Source organism: Lissotriton helveticus, chromosome 2_1 (genome assembly GCF_964261635.1).
Source record: "Lissotriton helveticus chromosome 2_1, aLisHel1.1, whole genome shotgun sequence".
Classification (NCBI taxonomy): Eukaryota; Metazoa; Chordata; class Amphibia; order Caudata; family Salamandridae; genus Lissotriton; species Lissotriton helveticus.
In genome coordinates, this window is record NC_136059.1 from 1,567,456,114 (window position 1) to 1,567,475,912 (window position 19,799).

The 19,799-nt window shown below is 44.2% G+C and overlaps 1 long non-coding RNA gene across 1 annotated transcript in view; it reads right to left on the bottom strand.

Annotated features, from left to right (window-relative positions):
* Positions 1-19,799, bottom strand: part of LOC144819854 (uncharacterized) — a 755,732-nt gene that overhangs the window by 418,293 nt on the left and 317,640 nt on the right. Inside the window, exon 3 of the long non-coding RNA XR_013607597.1 lies at positions 5,139-5,338. This is a non-coding gene — a long non-coding RNA (uncharacterized LOC144819854). The remainder of the gene's footprint in view (positions 1-5,138; positions 5,339-19,799) is intronic.

Genomic DNA, 19,799 nt, shown 5'->3' on the forward strand with positions numbered 1-19,799 from the left:
CTGTAGATGAGTGTTAGACTGAGGGTGGTCAGGGGGTTGGTGTGAAACCTGAAGTGCAGGTGCTTGACAATGCTGTGTGTGTCCTTGTTGTTGTATGTGACTCTGAGGGTGTACTTCTGAATGATTTGCAATTCATCCTCCTGGATTGTTGGTGCAGTCCCTGCGGGTGATCTTGTATCCGTCTGTGATGGCAAAGTTTAAGTTGTGTGCTGAGGATGCGTTCAAATAGGTTACTGTACTGAAGGCGATGTGTGGCTGTTGTGTTAAGGAGGTAACAGAGTCCAATGGCGTGCTGGTGGATGGAGGGGGTGTGCAGTAGGAGGCACATGACCTGGTTGTACGGACATGGTCTGTTAGGCAGGGCAGCGCGGTGTAGGCAGTAGGAGTTGCACACACAGCATGTGAAGCTGTTGTGTGTGCGCTTAGGGGTTACCTGATAGCAGGTGGTTGATTCTCTGGTGTTCATTGTTTGGAGGGTTGCTGGAGCCTGAGTCTGTTGTGTTATGTGGGTCATGCAAGGACCAGAGGGTCTTGCACTGTGCACGTTGCAGGCGCTGACGGGCGCTGGCGGTCCTGCCTTTGGCACGGAGGTGGCGCAACAGTGGCACAGACAAGCTGCTGCCTGCATTAAGAATGGGTGGAGGAAAGGAGGAGCATCTGGGATGCATGTGGGTTGCAGAATCAGGGCACTCGGTGGTGCGGTGCCGCAGGGGAGGCAGCAGCAGGAATAAGTGAACACCTGACGGCGGAAGGGGTGAGACACCGGGCAAAAAGTAGCACACAAAGACAAGGATGTTAGAAAGGCACAGTGTAACAGGTGTATGGAAAGGAAGGAGTGTTTGGTTACTTATGGGTCACTCAAAGAAAATGGATGAACAATCACCAAAAATGACGGGCACAGGATCAAGCACCAAAAGGCCAAGCTGCGCCCAGGAAACACAGCGTCAGCAGGTGTTGCCTGCCCGTTGTGGGTAGCAAACTGCACAAATACATACACAACCAAGTACTTCATGCACAATAGGGATCATTAGCCATGAAGAACTGCATGCATATTGCCAAAGTACACATACACTCATATGCACAATCTTTGACAATTATGCCATAGATGACGCACGCAAAGTGGCATGAGATCTGCGGGTGACAGTGATGAGGCACATTGTACTGTGGTAAACACATTTACCACACAAAAGGATCAAGTATGTGTTGAGGCCATGCTGCATGAGCCAATGTTCATGGCCAGTGCCATTGCTCTGAAGAAATTAACAGTCATGTAATGAGTTTACCTGTACTGCTGGTGAAACAATGTGTACAGGACTGTTTGTGACTGCCAGGGTCTTGAATCCTCAGAAACATGTGATGCTCAAAGTGGTCCATCTCCCGATAGCCCTTTGGTGTGAGTAGAAATGACAGACTCAAAAAGGTGGTCTGGCGAGAGAAGGAAAGGAAGGGAACAGCAGGGAGGGAGATCTGAAAGAAAGGTAAACAAGCATAAGGATTCAACACTTCTTGTCACTGAATCCCAGAATGCCTCGGGATCTATACTGTAACAGTTACACCTGTAAAGGAAAACAACAGCCACTGTATCCTAGTTGGGATCACAGTAATGAAAGTGCTACTAGATCTGAGGATCGAACAAGGACATTACTACACACTTACAAAGAAGGCTGTTCCATACGTTTATATGTATTTATCCAGCAGTTATCAACATACCCAAAAAAATCTGAACAGCCAAGTAACTGGGAAATTTTAACTTACTTCAGGATGAGCTCTACAAGCCCCTGCTGTGAAAACAGAGATGAACAATCCACATGAATTCATAGCACATGGAAAGGTGATGAAACACCATAACACACCAAAGATTATGTTGTACGAGTTGCAAAAGAAATGGCCAATAGTATGATCCTGTTCCAAGGATTGTGCAACTAACACAGGGATCACAGAAGACACATAAAAAGCAGCAGAGTATTGCAGCAATATGAAGGGGGTATAACGCTCTGCAGGCTGCTTCAAGGCAATTAAATCCATGCGGAAATCCTGAAAATCACAGTGTATGAATAAGGTACAATAAACAGAAATTCAAATGTGCCGCAGCGCGACTCACACAAAGCCAACAATCTGTAGTTACCCCAGGGAGTCAGTGAGGGTCAAGAAGGGAAATTACACATCCCCGCAAGAGCCTTAAGAAGCTCGTCCAATGAGGGAGGGAATTAGGTAAACACAAGAAAGCCCCGCAAGAGCCAGTCATTGGCTCGTCCAACTGGGCTTTGAAATGCCAAACAGAACAAGCTGCTGGGCCGGAACTCAACAGAGAGTAATGAGAAGCGATGGCACAAAAGCACCCCTACCGTGACCAGGATATGCAGCATGCCACAAGAGAATCCTGGAATGAACGGCACCCGACTGGTGCCACGGAAGCGTTTACATTTGCTACAGCGCAACATTGTGACATCATCAGCGCAACGTTCTTGGCTTCATGGGAATAGAAATTTCTCATCAACTAACGGAGAAGGCTTGCAAAGCAGTGTTCTCCACCGGCCCTGAGAAAGCAACATGACAGTGACATGACATACTGGCACAAAGGGCAATGCATCCATACGAACAGACTCACAGGACAGTTGACAGAACATGTGGGACATACGCTGGCCCACATCTCCACAACATGGTTGTTGGAAATCAAAATTTACTGGAACACAAGATTAAGTGGATGAGCCAAACACATCCTGCTGCACACAGCGAGGCTGCAATTCCCCATAGAGCCTGTTGTTGTGATGTCCCACACAATGTCAACCCGTGGTATCTGCAATGTGTCAGGGGCAAGGTTTACACACATTGATGCCTTCACCAGAGTCCACACTCCACTACAGATGACTGTCAAGAAGGGTGACTGTCATGTCATGGGAGTGGTGCAACATGTAATTTGATCCATGGTGATGAGACATGTATGCATGGCACTACAACATGCACAGAAACAGTTCCCACACATTCCCAAACCATACCAACACCAAAAAGCCTGTTTGGATCTCTTACCTGAACTGACATTTACACATGTCATTGCATGGAACGCTGATTCAGCCCATGTTGCAATCATCACGAGAAATAGCAGGAGGACAAAGATGACACGAACAGACAACCGGCACAGCAACCTGGGAATGACAGACACACAAGATTTCACAGGTAAAAATCTTTGCAAAAGACATGGGCAGTTATGAAACAGGAACAATGTAGGACACATGCAAATTTCAAGGAAAGTCATTGCGCATTACTGTGTGACATGACATCAGCTCTGGCGTAACACATCAGAACACACATCAAAGTCACATTGCATACAGTCAGCTGGACACACACATTGCAACACATGTCACTCATTCCCAGTGACTCACAATTATGAGAAGAAGTTGCGTATGAGCTAACTCCGGATATCATCCTCTTCCTCCTCATCACTTGCATCTTGACCAAGCCCTTGATCCTCAATGGGTGGATGGTCCTGCTCCTCAGGATCCAGGATGAGTGGCACTGCCTTCTCAACTGCCATGTTGTGCAGCATGCAGCACACGATGAAGATCTTACAGACCTTGTTTGGTGCATATGGGAAGGATCCGCCGGTCTTATCGAGGCACCGGAATCGGCTCTTCAGGAGGCCAAACGTCCTCTCAATCACTCGCCTAGTCTGCCCGTGTGCATTATTGTACCACTGATCTGCAGCTGTTCTTGGGTTGCGGAGAGGTGTCATTAGCCATGGCATGTTGGGATATCCCGAGTCCCCTACATAGAAACATCATGTAAATAAGTGGGTCAGGAGATGCCATCAGAGCAAAAGATACTGAAACACACAGGACAAACAGAGTTTACCCACCAACAAGACATGCCCGCTAGTTGCTCAGCTGCAGCATCATTTGTGGCACCCTACTACGCCTCATGATGAATGCATCGTGTGCCGATCCTGGAAAACGTGCACAAACGTGGGAAATCAGCATGTTAGCAAGACACATCACAAGGGCATTTATGGAATGATAATGTTTACGGTTGCGGTAAGCCTGCTCCTGTGCCTGTGGTGGCACCAACACCACATGTGTCCCATCAATGGACCCAATGACATGTGGCATCCCTCCCCGGGCATAGAAATTACCCTTGACATCTCTCAACTCTTCAGGAGTAGGAAATTTGATGAATTTATCAATGTGCTCCAACATGGCTGCCAACACATCACGCAGGACACGGCTGAACATCTGTGACATTCCACCAACATCAGATCCACATATACCAGTCTCTGAAAGCTGTAAGGAGGTCGTTATCGCCCCTTTAAGATTTGCGTCATATCTGCCAACCCCGTGGCCTGACGCCATCCACTTTCTATCGCCTCGCTCTCCTTCCTGACACTTTATCACCAAAGCGGAAAATCTTTCCAGCCATCTTAGCGGAACCGCAGTATTTAAAAGGACAAATTGAGCGTCATTACCATTAACATCAGCAAACACAGACGCCTCAATACGAAAGCTTTACCTAGCAGGCCATACGCCAAGAGTTGGAACATTATCCGGACAAAGTTGAAAACTGACTTTAAATCACGGTATCTAGACAGCGCGCCAGCCTTATCTTTCCCAAACAGAGGCGCCCCTACAAGCTAACATTTACGTCGCACATGCCATATTAGCGTTATTGCTGTGATCCTCATGTTCAGTCACATTAAGGTGTTGAAGAGATATTAATACCTGATTGGTGTTGTGTGGCATTTTTAATCATCTCAGATAAAAAATATGATGGTACTTTCCTGACAAAGACACATTGTGTCAAAACGCTTTGAAGAAACCGTCAGTACCTCAACTATACCATCTTTTTAAATTGCATTTCATGTATTGTGTTTATTTTATTATTTGTTATCAAATTATACATATGTTTTTTTATCAACGTGTATTTGAAAACGATTAAAAATTCTGAGTGCTTTTATACAAAAATTGATTTTTAGTTTATCACTTTTTCAGTTCGCTGGTCTTCATTGTATTGTGGAACCTTAGTTTTGCCTGGGATTGTTACCTGTCAGTACACTTGTTGCCCTGTCCCAGGAAATTCATCCTTATTCAGGGGGTCCTTGTTGTTTTTGATTATTCCACCAACATCAGGTATGGTTAATTGAAACGTACCTGTAGCAAAAAAATGTAGGGCTGCCATCACCGTTATCTTGGGGGTCAGCGCAGTAGGATACCTGTGTTGCGGTTGGAGATGTGGTGCCAGCTTGTTTGTCAACTCCTGAATCAACTGTTGAGTGAATCTGTAACGTCGGATGCAGGCACGTTCCCTCATGGTAGCCAAGTCTGGGAATGGCCTTTGTAGAGGCGGTGCCCTGCAGGACGTATTTGGGAATAATGGAGATTAACAGTCAGCCAACATCAATGGCAATGTACATAGCACATGCAAAACTGCTACTAGACATCAGGTCACTAAGGAGTCTGGCGTGTGTAATACACCCAGGACACATATGCCAGCTTGCTGGCACTCCTATGAAAAGCCAGATACACCTGTGGATTGACAAATAAACATGACATGCCCTGAAATGAGCTGCTGGGCCGGTCTGAGTGAACAGCCCGAGAAATAACTGGAGTGACACACGTCACCATACCTGCAGTGTAAGGTTGTCATCCCATATGGACAGATGACTGCAAGGCACACGCACAGGTCACATGGCATGTCAAATGTACATATTAAACACATTGCGATTAAGGTATACACGTGACAGCAAAACAACACAGCCATTGTCACGACGCAGACATGTATGCCTGGGGAAATATGATGTCTGATGCCATCAGACCCAAAAGCCATGGGAATGCACATGTGGCATGGTGTGCGTAAATGTGAAACCATTCCCATCTCAACACAGACCCATGTTAGATGCACCAACAGCAGATGCAGTTTACAAAACACAAACAGCAAGCTCAATTTAACACATGACACACACCTGACATGCAGCCTGATTCATGTACGGGCCGTTTTGCGTGGCCCTAATAGCGAATCATAGCGACTCGCTATTGAGGACACGCAAAACGGCATTCATGTAGGAATTGCTAAATCAATAGCGATTCCTACATGTTCTCTATTTGCGAGTAGCAATTTGCTACTCGCAAAAAAAGGAATAACTCCCCATTCATTCCTATGGGCCAAAAGGCCCATAGGAATGAATGGGGAGTATCCCTCATTTGCGAGTAGCAATTTGCTACTCGCAAATCAGATAGCGATTGTAAGGGTGCCAGGGGTGTCCAAAGGACACCCTGTAGCACCCCTAAAATGCACATTTGAACAGGTGTTGCGCACACACATGTCCAAAGGACATGTGTGTGTGCAACATGCAACTTAGAAAAATGCTTTTAAAAGCATTTTTCTGAGTTTTTGCTATTTACCGAGAGGTCTGACCTCTCGGTAAATAGCGGCCCAAAAGTGCTAAATCGCAATTTTTTATTGTGTCATGAATAGCATTTGAGGAATCTCTATTAGAGATTCCTTAAATGCCATTCCTCGCAAATATGCGAATTCTTAAATAGCGATTTTTGCATTTGGGATGATGAATACCAAATGCAAAAATCGCACTCGCAAAGGGCCAGATTCTCAGAATCTGGCCCTTTTGCGAGCGCTTTTAGCTACATGAATCAGGCTGATAGTCACATTGGGTCATACCGAGCGTGACATGTCAGTTGACAAAGTGCCCCAGTCCCTGGCATCAGGAGACAGGTGCCGGTAGTGATGACTGTGCCATCCCAGTATTGCTGTGCCTGACAAAATCTGCCTACTGATACACATGAGACAAGTGTCAAGGTGATGTGTGCCACATAGCTCCCCATCACACATGACATGTGTCCACAGGTCATCACACATCGACTGTGCAATAAGATAAGATGCCCTGTGCTATATCACTGGCTGCCACACCTAGGGCCTGCACATGAAAGTATGCAATGACACGTACTTGATTGAAATCCTTGTGCAAACCGTACCCCTACATCCCTGCCGTGTGTGCGCCTCGTATCACTATTGCAATGGTGCCATACGTGAGTATGTGAAACGCACCGTACCCCTGCATTCGCATCAGCATGTGAAACACACCCTACCCCTGCATTCGCATCAGCATGTGAAACGCACCGTGTGAAACACACCGTACACCTGCATTCGCATCAGCGTGTGAAATGCACCCTACCCCTGCATTCACATCAGCGTGTGAAATGCACCGTACCCCTGCATTCACATTGTAGTGTAGTTCCGATATTCTCAATAGGCTCTGCTATAGTTTAGACGTACGACTGAAGTCGACTAGGTCTCTATCGTATATATTAGACTTAATTGTGAGTGCCAGCTAGCTCAGAGGTCACTAGAAACCTTCTTGAATTCACAAGAAGGGATTAGTTTCTGACAACTGCATAAACATGACATCTTTGTTTCCCAAGAGTAAGAAATTAATCTCTAGATTCACGGAAACAATAGATAGCTATTTTACTCAGTCAATTGAACATGCTTCGTTTCAAGAGAGGTGCTGGGAAAATAGAGAGACGGGCGTTTTCAATAAAAAGTATTTATTGAACAGTCTTCTTTCTCAAGCATAAGAAATGTACTGCTACAATCGTAATACTGGTAATAAAGTGCAGGGTATATAATACGAACAGTATTATAAAGTAGTACTGTAAAAGCATGGTATGGTTTCTAAGCCATAAATTGCTTTAAAGCGTATAAAATACATACAGTGATAAAATGATGGCTAAAAGTACTCAAATGGTGCTTCTAAAATACGCCTACCCTAGTGTACCTGACCTAAGCCTAGCAAAGGGAAGAAGTAAGTGAAGAGTAGGTTAAGTTTAGTATTTTCTGCCAAGAATCTAATCAAGAATTCTCTGAGGGTCTAATCAGCTCCATACCTTGGTTTAGAATGAAGGAGGTCTTGTATCTCTCTCTCTCAAGACTCGATTTCCTAGCAACTCGCAAGGGTAGCCTGGGAACACTGGAGCTGGATTTCTCGGCAGGAGAAAAGACAGAGTCTCTCAGGGCGTCAGATGGAGGGTCGGCTTCCTTCTGCACTTGCTGCTGCAGGGCGTCGGGCAAGTAGTTAGTTGATCTGCTCCAAACCACCGTGTGTTTGTCTGGGCAAATCTAGGCATATTTATACATTGAAGGTGCCGAGTTTGATGTGTGATTGGACTTAATAACGTCATCAAAGACTCAGTTCTTTGAAAAATCCATGATTTCCTAGATAAATTAGTATTCAGGCAAGGGGAAGTCCCTAGCTGCTGAAGGCGGGTTTTTCTAAGAAATCGTTGTTGATTATTGGAACGTAGTGGAAGTAGCCATGCCATATTTAGGCTGCATAGGCTCAGTCTAAATATGGTAATTGTTTCTATGCCTATATAAGGATTGGATAATGTATACCTATATAAGGGCATGAATCGTGAAAATTTACACTAGGGTCCTAGATTCATTAACAACACCCACTCCACGATTTTCAGTTCAATAAAACTAAACGTATAAGCACTGAACATATCTAAAGCTAATGTTAACAATCCCACCCATAATACAAAATACAATTTGCATTTGAAAAGGCTTGTTGAAATGAAACAAGCATAGTCTTGTATGTACAAACAGTTCTCTATAGAAATGAAGCCTAGTGTGGGGAATTCATTCTGTCATTTATATATTCATACAGTATAAAATTACATTTATGAAATGTCTCTGAAGTTTACAGAAAATGTTTCGAGAGCATCCCATAGCATAATATTTTGCTTATGATGATCAGGTCAAATATTGTCATTCAGGAAGTTTTCAAAAGAAATCTTGTTCTCTAAGAATAGTTCTACTATAAGCAGATTACTCTGTGCCAAGAGGTTCCATTTTGAAAAAAGTTCGAATTTTTATCGCAGAAAAGTTCTCAAGTTAGATGGTTTGTTTTTAAACATTGAAGGCCGAATTTCAGAGTTCAGGGAACGCTCTGTGCATGAATCAAAAGCTATTCTCGGTGTCAGGAGAAAACATCAGATCATCTAGGCTGACAAAGAAACCGTCCACCATAGTAGGTGAAAGTGGAACCACTTCAGTTAACAAATCAAATGTGCATAGATGAGGATCATTGCCGTCAGCGTTTGATGCATTAGCAATGTCTGCAGTAAGCGGTACCTGTGTGCCTGTAGTTTCTCGTATCTCACCCTCAGTTAGACTTGCCGGTGAGACCTCAATGAATGCTGTAATCAGAATTCGCAGCCGTTGGGGGCAACACGATGCATGAGTCATTACCGGACCTAGCAAGGCGTTAACATCCGATGGCAGGACTGATGGAATTGTAAGATAAATGTCCAACACGCATTCTTCTCCGCAAAGCAGGCATCGTAGAACAGGTAAGATCGGTCTGAACGATAGAAACCAGGTTGTGTTCAGATCTCTTAAACGAGCCAGGCCAAGAATGTGTAATTCTCTCACTATACCTCATGGCAAGGAGGGTTCCTTCCATTGTAGTCTGGGTATCGTCGGTGACCGGACTTGCCATATCGGAGCAGAAGGAATAAAAATAGAATTCCTGCTACGAGTCCCAAGATGAGAGGTAGGCCGCCGAACACAGAGTGCACGAAATTTGGAAAAATGCAGAGGACTGCTTCAAATGGTGATAACAGTCCTGAACAAATCGTCTTAAATACATGTGCGATGCCGCTGCTATCAGACATGTTTAAGATTTGACTTAACATTTCTGCGAAATGTACTGGGCAGTTTGTTGATAATAATGCATGTATCTCTGCAGAAGTCCTTGCAACTTGCAGATCATACGTTTCTCTAGACATGGTCAGTGGCACATTTGTTTGCAAAAGAATGACTTTCATTCTGCTTAAAGTATCAATTTGTATAGAAGAGATATTCAGTGAAGGCCATAATTCCGTCTTCCTGTCTGTCTTTCTCTTTGGATACAATACTTACATACAACAAGTGACTCTGGATGACACACTAACGAGATAAGTATTTCCTGGCAACATGCCACAACAACTTTGGTCATTGAGCATAACGTAGCTGCCATTGGATAGCTACCTGAAAATTGGTTCTATCACTGTGGAGGGAGTACCGTGCAGGTGTCAAGAGAGGTTATTTGCAGAACCGTCGCAGGCTTTGTGTAAATTACTACCTTGGCACAAAAGTGTACCGCTTAGTGAGTTCTTACCATTTTTACCACTAAGGAACACCTCCTTTCTCTTATTCCAACATGTGTGTGTGTATGGTAAAGTCCAGGTCGACTTAATGTATTCTTATCCCAACCTTTCATACAGGCCAGCTGGTATATGCTGTAGACAATACTCAAATTGGAAAATCGTCACTGGTATCGTAATGGTGCCATGTATTATCCATTCAATGACAGACTTCTCAGAAACTGTCAATGGTAATCTTTCCAGTTTTTCAATGCTCAGCACCATATAGTCTGCTCCTTTTTGTGCCAAAGATATTTGTTTATCTGTAAGGTTAAATACAGAAAACAATGAGGTTGTGTTGATTAGACGCCATGGCACGTAGCCTGAACGAAGATTTTGTAACGTCCAGCCTAGCTGCATTATCGAACGTAATTGAGACTGGCCATGTTGTAACATTAGCAAGTCCTGCTCTATTATGTCAATTGCAGATGATACAATGCTGTCCAAAGAATATATTCTGGAGGACAGAGTCGTTAACCCATTGCCCACTACAGAGAGAGATTTCTCCAAATTAATACTATCAATTTCTCGTATTCTTTCTACAGTTTCCATTTGCGTTATTTTCCAAGCTTCGTTGTACGCAGCGTATATACCGGCGCATATGAAACATTTTTGACGTGGTTTGTGAGGCCCCATTAAGAAATCTCGCAAATCATTGCCTTCTTTAAGTAAAGATAAGTGTTGCTTGATTTCCGGAAGTGTGGATATCATTAGCCACTCGAGGCATAGTTTTCCTACACTGTATGTTGTTACTGTCCCTGGATGTCGTCTCTGGGAATATCTTGGATCTGGCCTGTTCATTTTGAACCCCTGTGTTTTTTTCCAGGAATCTATCATGACAATTATTAGTGTCTGTGGGCCAGAATAACCATTTTGTCCAATCAGGATTAGTTATGTTCTGTTTTAAAATATAGGATACGTCTACCTCCTCTTCTGTAGTATCATCACTGTCAGATGTGGGTTTAGGTATAGACGGTTTATTTAAATCTTTTATCTTAGCCTAGCCAAGACAAGAAGTTTGCTGAACAGTGTCATTTAAAAACATTATTTGTTCTGGTATAATGCAGGCTCTGAACAGAGCTTCTAAACCTTGCACCTGCCAGTCTTTCGTGCACCAGGCAGTTTTTTTCTCAATGTTGTCTTTCCAGAAGTCAAAACCTAATGTAGACAGCTGAGCATAAAAGTTTGCAGAATAAATTTGTTTAGTATTGGTCAACATTGTTTTCATGCCTGTCTTATTTATATTTTTGAAATAAAAACGTTTCTGGATTTGTAACATTAAACCCTGTGAAGTATGGACACTTTTCATAGAACGTTTTTTAGCTGCCCTTTGGCGGCTTTGGACAATCAGCCTGATTCATCAATCTCCCGTTTTGCGAGCCCCTAATAGCGATTCATAAGGAATCGCTATTAAGGACTTGCAAAACGGGATTCATGTAGAAATTGCATAAAGAAATGCGATTCCTACACATTCCTTATTTGTGATTAGCAAATTGCTAATTGCATTCCAATGGGCCTACAGGCCCATAGGAATGAATGGGGAGTTATTCCTTATTTGTGATTAGCAATTAGCTAATCGCAAATAAGATAGCGATTTAAAGGGTGCCGGGGGTGTCCAAAGGACACCCTGTAGCACCCCTAGGAATGCATGGCGAGTTATTCTTTATTTGCAATTAGCAATTCTGCTACATCTTGGGAGTCCACTGGGCCTACTACTTATTATTGGCCACATGTTGTGGTTTGACCAGGTCGATGGATACAACTCTGTTCTCCCTTTTTCCAACAAGGGGCGGTAGTACTACAGATCTTGTTTCTTGGATTGCCAAGATAGGTACTGCTTTTCTGTAAGAAGGCCCAAATTCCTTCTTCACCGCAATCTTCTCTCTGACTAGATCCACAATCTTTGGAATCCAGACAGGTCTTGCTGGGACAGGTGGTTTTTCTTCAGTGGATGTTGGCTTTTGTGTTACATTACTTAGACTTTTTCTTGTTTCGTTCAAGTCCTGTAAAACAGCCAAACGATCTTTGACATCAAATGGTTTTTGTTCCACCACTGAAGTTTGACAATCGAGGTCTTTGATTATCATTCTAGTACCAAACAGAAATTCATATGGAGTGATTCCACCCAGAGAATTTCATGGCAGATTATTAAGACTACGTTGGACATTTATTAGATGTTTGACCCACCCATAACCCGAACCTAATACCTTAGCTGTTATGGATTGCTTTATGTCACGGTTTTTCTTTCCACTACCGCATTACCCTCAGGATGGAAGGGACTAGAATACCGCAATGCAATGCCAAAGCTAGCCATGGCCTCCTTGTAAGCTCGAGAGCTAAATGGAAGACCCTGGTCAGAGTGTAGCGTGCCGATTGCGTATGTGCCGATAAAGACTCGCAAATCCTTTATAACAGTTCTGGCATCAGTCGAGTGCTGGGGCCACATCCAAATAAATCTTGTGCAGGAATTCACTGCGACCATGATATATTTCTAGTTGCCATCCCTCGTTAAGGGACCACAGTGGTCCAGGTAAACGCATGCTAGTGGCTTATCTGAAATAAGAAGGGGCGTCTGTGCAGGTCGTTTCACTGTCGAAACTTTTATTTTTTAGCATATTTCACATTCTAGAACATAATTTCTAGTTTGTTTTCTCATGCGCAGCCACCAATATTTCTGTTTTAATAATGATACTGTGGCGGAAACCCCTGTGTGTGAAGATGCTAGTCCTTCATGTGCTGCTAAGATTAGTCCTAACCTATGTTCCATGTTTGGAATTGCCCTATCCCCCACTCCAGGGATTTAAGCAAAAGGAACATTATTTGCATCAGTTATATATGAGTACTTTACTGAAAAGCCTTTCAGGAGTGTCTTACCACTGTCTTTAATTGAAGCAGTGACAGCTTGCATTATTTCGCTGTCTATTTTTGTTTTTGACCGAGTGATCGCAGCTACGGAAGCCGTTTGCACAGCTGCCTTAGCGGCTTCATCAGCAAAAGAATTCCCTGCAACGTGAACGCCATCACGCTGATGACTCAGTGTGTGAATCACGTGAGTCTTTTGTAGTTCTTTTTGCAAAAGAACTACTTGTTCCCAAAGCATTTTATGCTTGATTGTGCCACCTTTTGTGCCTTTGAAACCATTTTGAACCCAGTTCTGTAGATACTCATTTTAAGATTTTACGCAGTATTACGAATCGCACACTATTAGTGTGGGGCATTCGCGATCGGTATTTTCAAGCGCCATCTTGAAAGCCTGCAGTTCAGCTCGCTGAGCTGTACAGTCTCCGAGTGATTGAGTTTTAGTGACCATAGGTCTGAATTTACCTTTGCGCAAGCGACCTTTAACAATCGCGCACGCAGCACTATAAGCTTGTTTACCCCCAATTGCGGGCTGTGCTGATCCGTCTGTATATATTATACATTCGTAATGTTCTAGAGGCAGAATCTCGGTCAGCAGAGGACATTCGTACTCGTAATGTAGGAAGTCTTGTGTTTTTAAGTAGGGGTCAAACACGTATTCAACGTCTGTTGCAGCAAGAGAGTTAACCCATTGTATCCATCTCGAATGTAAAGCTTTTGCATTAGGAATGCTTGCTTTTTTCACTGCCTTTAAGGCAGGTACAGGTGTACCGATCATTATGCGTTTACCCTGCGCTAGAGCTCTCTCCTTTACTACTGCAGTTTGAACCGCCATCAGAATTTTCTCTGTAAAAGTGAATTTTACTTCCGCTTGTGTGTACAAGTGTGATTTGTATGCTATTGGTACTTTTTCACCTTCATTAAAAGTCAGGTACGTGAAACCGCATCTCCCTGGGATGATTCGGATCACAAGATTGCGCACATTGTCGTGTGTCTCTAACTTTGTTTTTGCTAACGTCTGTTCGCACTGAGCGCAAAATTTCTGTGTGTGTTTGAGTCTAATTAGTTGGTTTGAAATCAGGTTTGGTTAGTTTGTAAAGAGGTTTAACCCTTTCTGCATAATTCAGAACATAAGTTCTTCCAAAATTCAGGAAACCTAGAATTGACTGAAAGTTCTTCAGCATTTTTGGAGGTTGGAGCAGTGCACATTTCTCTATAAAGTTTGCTGCCAGGCTTTTGCCCTCACTTGATAACTCGTAGCCTAGAAATAGGACATTGAGGTGGGCAATTCGTGATTTCTTAAAATTGAATTTGTAGCCCTCAGAGGCGAACCCAAGTATTATGGTGTCCACTCTTTTCAAGTGCCTGTCCAAATCGTCATCTGTAAGATAGATGTCATCGACATATGATAATACCTCATCATCGTGCGTTTGTAGTAACTCTGTTACTCTGCCTGAAAATAACCCTGGACTATTCTTGAATCCCTGTGGTTGATAGCAAAATTGTCGCTGTGTCCCCATAATGGAGAAAGCGGTCAGATGCCTGCTTTCAGGTGCAATGTTTTGACAGAAAAACCCATTTGAAATGTCTAATGTGTTTTTATATTTTTTCCGCACAATGTTATTCATCAGTGCTTAACTGTGTGCATTTTGTACTGCAAATGTTTTGCAACAGGAGTTAAAATGTCTGTAGATGTACTGTTAAGGTCCGCATAACATATTGAACCAATTGTCTATGTATTTTGAGTAACTGTTTCAGCTGAGCTAACAGTTCTTGACCTGTCATATTTTCTAAGTCAGGATGTGGTATATAGCTGGCTAGTACCGGCCATGTAGCTACTGGTCTACCTAGTGGACCGAGCCTGGTAATGTGATTTTCATGTTTTAGGGCGCCTTTAAACCAGAGCTGATGCTCTTGGTAAGTTACTGGAATCTCAAGTTCCTCATAAGAAACATATTCCTCCGGAGGTTCCTCTACCTTGTAGTAGTGAAACTCGTGTGTTCCTCCATCTGCTGGAGGAAAGTGAATCCATGAATAGAACTCCTCTGTTTGCCGATATTCATGTGCCTCTATAACAAAGATTAATTTACCACCTCTCGATGATACCCCATTATTTATGAGTTTGAAAGTTATAGTTTTCCTTACGTTTACCGGGATGATTATAGCATCTGGGTCATTCTGTAGCCTATTTCTGTCATCTAGAACTGCTTGAGCCGAAACTCTAGCTAATTCTTCGTCACTTTCTGTAATTTTATTGACTGAAAGTTTGCAGAACAAGTTTCAAGAAGACAAAGATTAGGTTTTTGGAACACTGTATCCTTCAACGTTGAACAAACCAAAAACTAATACATAGGTTTTCGTCCTACTCAGTTCTGGCGGATATTAACCTTTTACCCACTCCAGACGTCGATTGGAGGTTTTACGGGAAAAAGGGGTCTGTGTGAAAAGCACGACTGAGTTACTCTAGTATCTAGCGTTAAATTATCGCCTTACCAAATGTTGGGCGCCATGTAGTGTAGGTCCTATATTCCCAATAGGCTCTGCGCATTGGAATAACATATGCTATAGTTTAGACGTAGGACTGAAGTCGACTAGGTCTCTATCGTATATATTAGACTTAATTGTGAGTGCCAGCTAGCTCAGAGGTCACTAGAAACCTTCTCGAATTCACAAGAAGGGATTAGTTTCTGACAACCGCATAAAAATGACAACTTTGTTTCCCAAGAATAAGAAACCAATCTCTAGAGTCGCGGAAACAATAGATAGCTATTTTACTCAGTCAGTCCTGCATGCTTCGTTTCACCAGAGGTGCTGAGAAAATAGAGAGACGGGCGCTTTCAATAAAAAGTATTTATTGAACAGTCTTCTTTCTCAAGCATAAGAAATGTACTGCTACAATCGTAATACTGGTAATAAAGTACAGGGTATATAATACTAACAGTATTATAAAGTAGTACTGTAAAAGCATGATATGGTTTCTAAGCCATAAATTGCTTTAAAATGTTTAAAATATATACAGTGATAAAATGATGGCTAAAAGTACTCAAATGGTGCTTCTAAAATACGCCTACCCCGGTGCACCTGACCTAAGCCTACCACAAGGGAAGAAGTAAGTGAGGAGTAGTTTAAGTTTAGTATTTTCGGCCAAGAATCTAATCAAGAATTCTCTGAGGGTTTAATCAGCTCCATACCTTGGTTTAGAATGAAGGAGGTCTTGTATCTCTCTCTCAGGACTCGATTTCCCAGCAACCCGCAAGGGTAGCCTGGGAACACTGGAGCTGGATTTCTCGGCAGGAGAAAAGACAGAGTCTCTCAGTGCGTCAGCTGGAGGGTCGGCTTCCTTCGGCACTTGCTGCTGCAGGGCGGCGGACAAGTAGTTAGTCGATCTGCTCCAAACCACCGTGTGTTTGTCTGGGCAAATCTAGGCATATTTATACTTTGAAGGTGCCGAGTTTGACGTGTGATTGGACTTAATAACGTCATCAAAGACTCAGTTCTTCGAAAACTCCATGATTTCCTAGATAAATTAGTATTCAGGCAAGGGGATGTCCCTAGCTGCTGAAGGCGGGTTTTTCTAAGAAATCGTTGTTGATTCTTGGAACGTAGTGGAAGTAGCCATGCCGTATTTGGGCTGCATAGGCTCAGTCTAAATATGGTAATGATTTCTATGCCTACATAAGGATTGGATAATGTATACCTATATAAGGGCATGAATCAGGAAAATTTACACTAGGGTCCTAGATTCATTTACAACAAAATCAGCGTATGAAACGTACCGTACCCCTGCATTCACATCAGCGTGTGAAATGCACCGTACCCCTGCATTCACATCAGCTTGTGAAACGCACCATACCCCTGCATTCGCATCAGCGTGTGAAATGCACCGTACCCCTGCATTCTCATCAGCGTGTGAAATGCACCATACCCCTGCATTCACAACAGCGTGTGAAACGCACCGTATGAAACGCACCGTACCCCTGCATTCGCATCAGCGTGTGATACGCACCGTACCCCTGCATTCGCATCAGCGTGTGAAAGGCACCGTACCCCTACTTTCTGGGCATGTATACGCATTGTATCACTATTGTAATGGTGCCATACGCATGGGCGTGAAACGCACCGTATACGCGTGTGGATCTCAAAATTAATAAGGGGACTAGTAGTAGGCCCTGAATGCATCCTGGCTGTCATGGATACTGATTTTTGAGTAGCTATATGTCCAACAGGTGACCTGCAAAAGTCAGTTGGCCCAAAAAATACAATGTTGCAAAATGATTGTTGAGCTAAAGCTCAAATTTTGAACAATGCAAATGCTGTCAGAGCCGTATGTTTAAAGGTATTGGAGGAAACGTGCGATGCGAATGAATCTGACCTATCACTATGTACTCCTCGAACTGAATGCCCCTCAGCAGCACTGATTTAAGGCAGCAAGAACCCCTGAGAGGGCACTTGCCTGCACAACATTGGAGTATACTACACTGCTGCTGTCTCTGCATCCTCTGGTTACCATTGCACATACTGTTGAGAGAGCCCCAGCCTTCACAGAGGAGGTGATCCAAGCCCTGCTGGACAACCTCCTACCACAGTACAGCAAGCTGTATGGGAGATCAGAGGAGCAGGTGAGTGCTGACTCCACTAGCTTAGACTGTGCACCTGTTGTGTGAGTGTCACAACTGGCATTGTGTCCAGGTGGGACAGACATGCAATGTGGTTTGGAGTGAGTCCCAGGGGGTGTACATGGTGATGTCTCTCATGCAGGGCATGATGTAGTTCATGTGTGTTCACTCCTCACTTGCTATGTGCTTACTGTGACATTCATTGCACAGTGAATTACACATTCAGCCATGCCAGACCTTGGTGTCTTTATTTCCAAATGTCCCGAGGTGGAACAGTGGTCCCCCCAGAGTGACAGGTGACTGTACTCACAGATGTTCATGAGTTCAGTGGACCTGTGGTGTGATTGTCCAAATGATGTGTACAACCTCATGTACATTGGTGTGTGTGAATGTGCCTTGTCATGTGGGTGAGTGTGTATGTGATGTGTTGCACCACTGCTGCATGGCGTATGCAGCAGCTCTCCGCATCTGATATGACGAGTAAGCAGTGCTGTGTGCCTGACTTGTAAAGCTAGCACAACACCTGTGACACCCCACAGGCAAGTAGCACATGTGCAAAGTGAGGGTTATATCCGCTGTTCTCAGAGACAGGTGAGTGATCTGTGCCAGGGTGTGTCTGTGTGGTCTGCTGAGGGTTCTTCAGTGGAGTGGGATATGTAACTGCTTGGCACATGCTGTCACACACCCTGCAGTTGCATGTGCTTCCCAGTGTGTGCCATGATCAGTGAGTGTGTTGCACCCCTTACGCCATCTGTTGGCCTTCAATGCCATGTAGTACATTGGGGCTTGCACACAGGCCAAATTCACATGGACAATGATGCAAGTCTTGTCAGCATCCTATGCCCTGTTCACATTATCAAATATGTGCAAGTGTGTGTCTCTGGGACATGGAGCAGGTGCAGTGATGTTGTCTCACTGTGTCGTCCTGACAGGTAACACCATCGAGAAGGGGGAAATCTGGCAGGACATCGTCACGGCCGTCCGGTCTGTGGGGAGCCCTCACCGGCACCTACGAAACGTGCAGAAGAGGTGGCAGCACATCCGGTGCTGGACCCGGCGTATCGCCCGGGTCCAGCGGAAGCCCTTACCTCCACCCCGGCATGGTGGACACCGTCACCTGACCCCCCACGTGCTCCGTGTCCTGGCGGTGGTGTTCCCAGACCTCGATGGGCAGTTGCAGGAGAGACAGCAGCAAGGAGGGGGTAGGTACATGGCTGTATGTTGTGTTGTGTGTCACCTGTTTTTTGAAGTGCTCTGAAGCCTGGCTACACTCCCACAGTTGGGGTGTCTGCTCAGACAGGTTATATGTGCAGTGCCTTTTCGTTTCCCCAAAGTCACCTGGTGCTCCTTTTCATCCCTTCCCCTCCTTAACATGTGTCCCCTGGTGTGTGTGTAATCACATTTGCACATGTTCATCTAGGGTGAGAAAATCAGACTGCACATTGATTTCCTCATCATGTGGGAGGGTGGTCTGTGACATGTGTTGGGTCCTTGCCTGTGTCATGACCTGTGCACTGTGTTTGGGCTTCATATTTTCTGGCACTGATGATGAGTCTCAACATAGGAGTGTGAGGATTCAACTGCACACCCTTGCAGCATGCATGACCTATGTTGTGTCCTCAGACATGATGTACATCAGTGAGAGATATGCATAGTGCCATGACGGTTGCTCATGGTACAGTCAGCTTATTCCAGACCCACAGATCAGTGTGCCCACTTCAGTCTCCTGAGACACCCTGGCCTCCTAATCATGTGTGTCATCCAACACTGTGCCCATTCTATGTGGGTTCAGCATGGCTCTGCCTCTGTGGCATTGGTCCCTGGCATAGTTTGTATTTTTCCTGTGTCTGCTATATGTGTCCACTGGACAGGGATACAGCATTTGGCTTGTGCGTACTCACACTAGGCAGTGCCTGTGTGCCTATTCACCACAATCTGTTGATGGTTGTTTTTTGTCACAAATATGTATTGCCAGCCCCACAAGGTGAGCTTGGGTTACTTTTGGAATTGTTGCTGCACAGTTTTTGTTATCCCGATTCAGAGGTCTCACTTCTTGAGCTGTATCAATCACATTCACTGAGGTAGGAAGGTGTTGTGCGGGAGAGGTCTACATGGGCATGCCTGATTTTGCCTT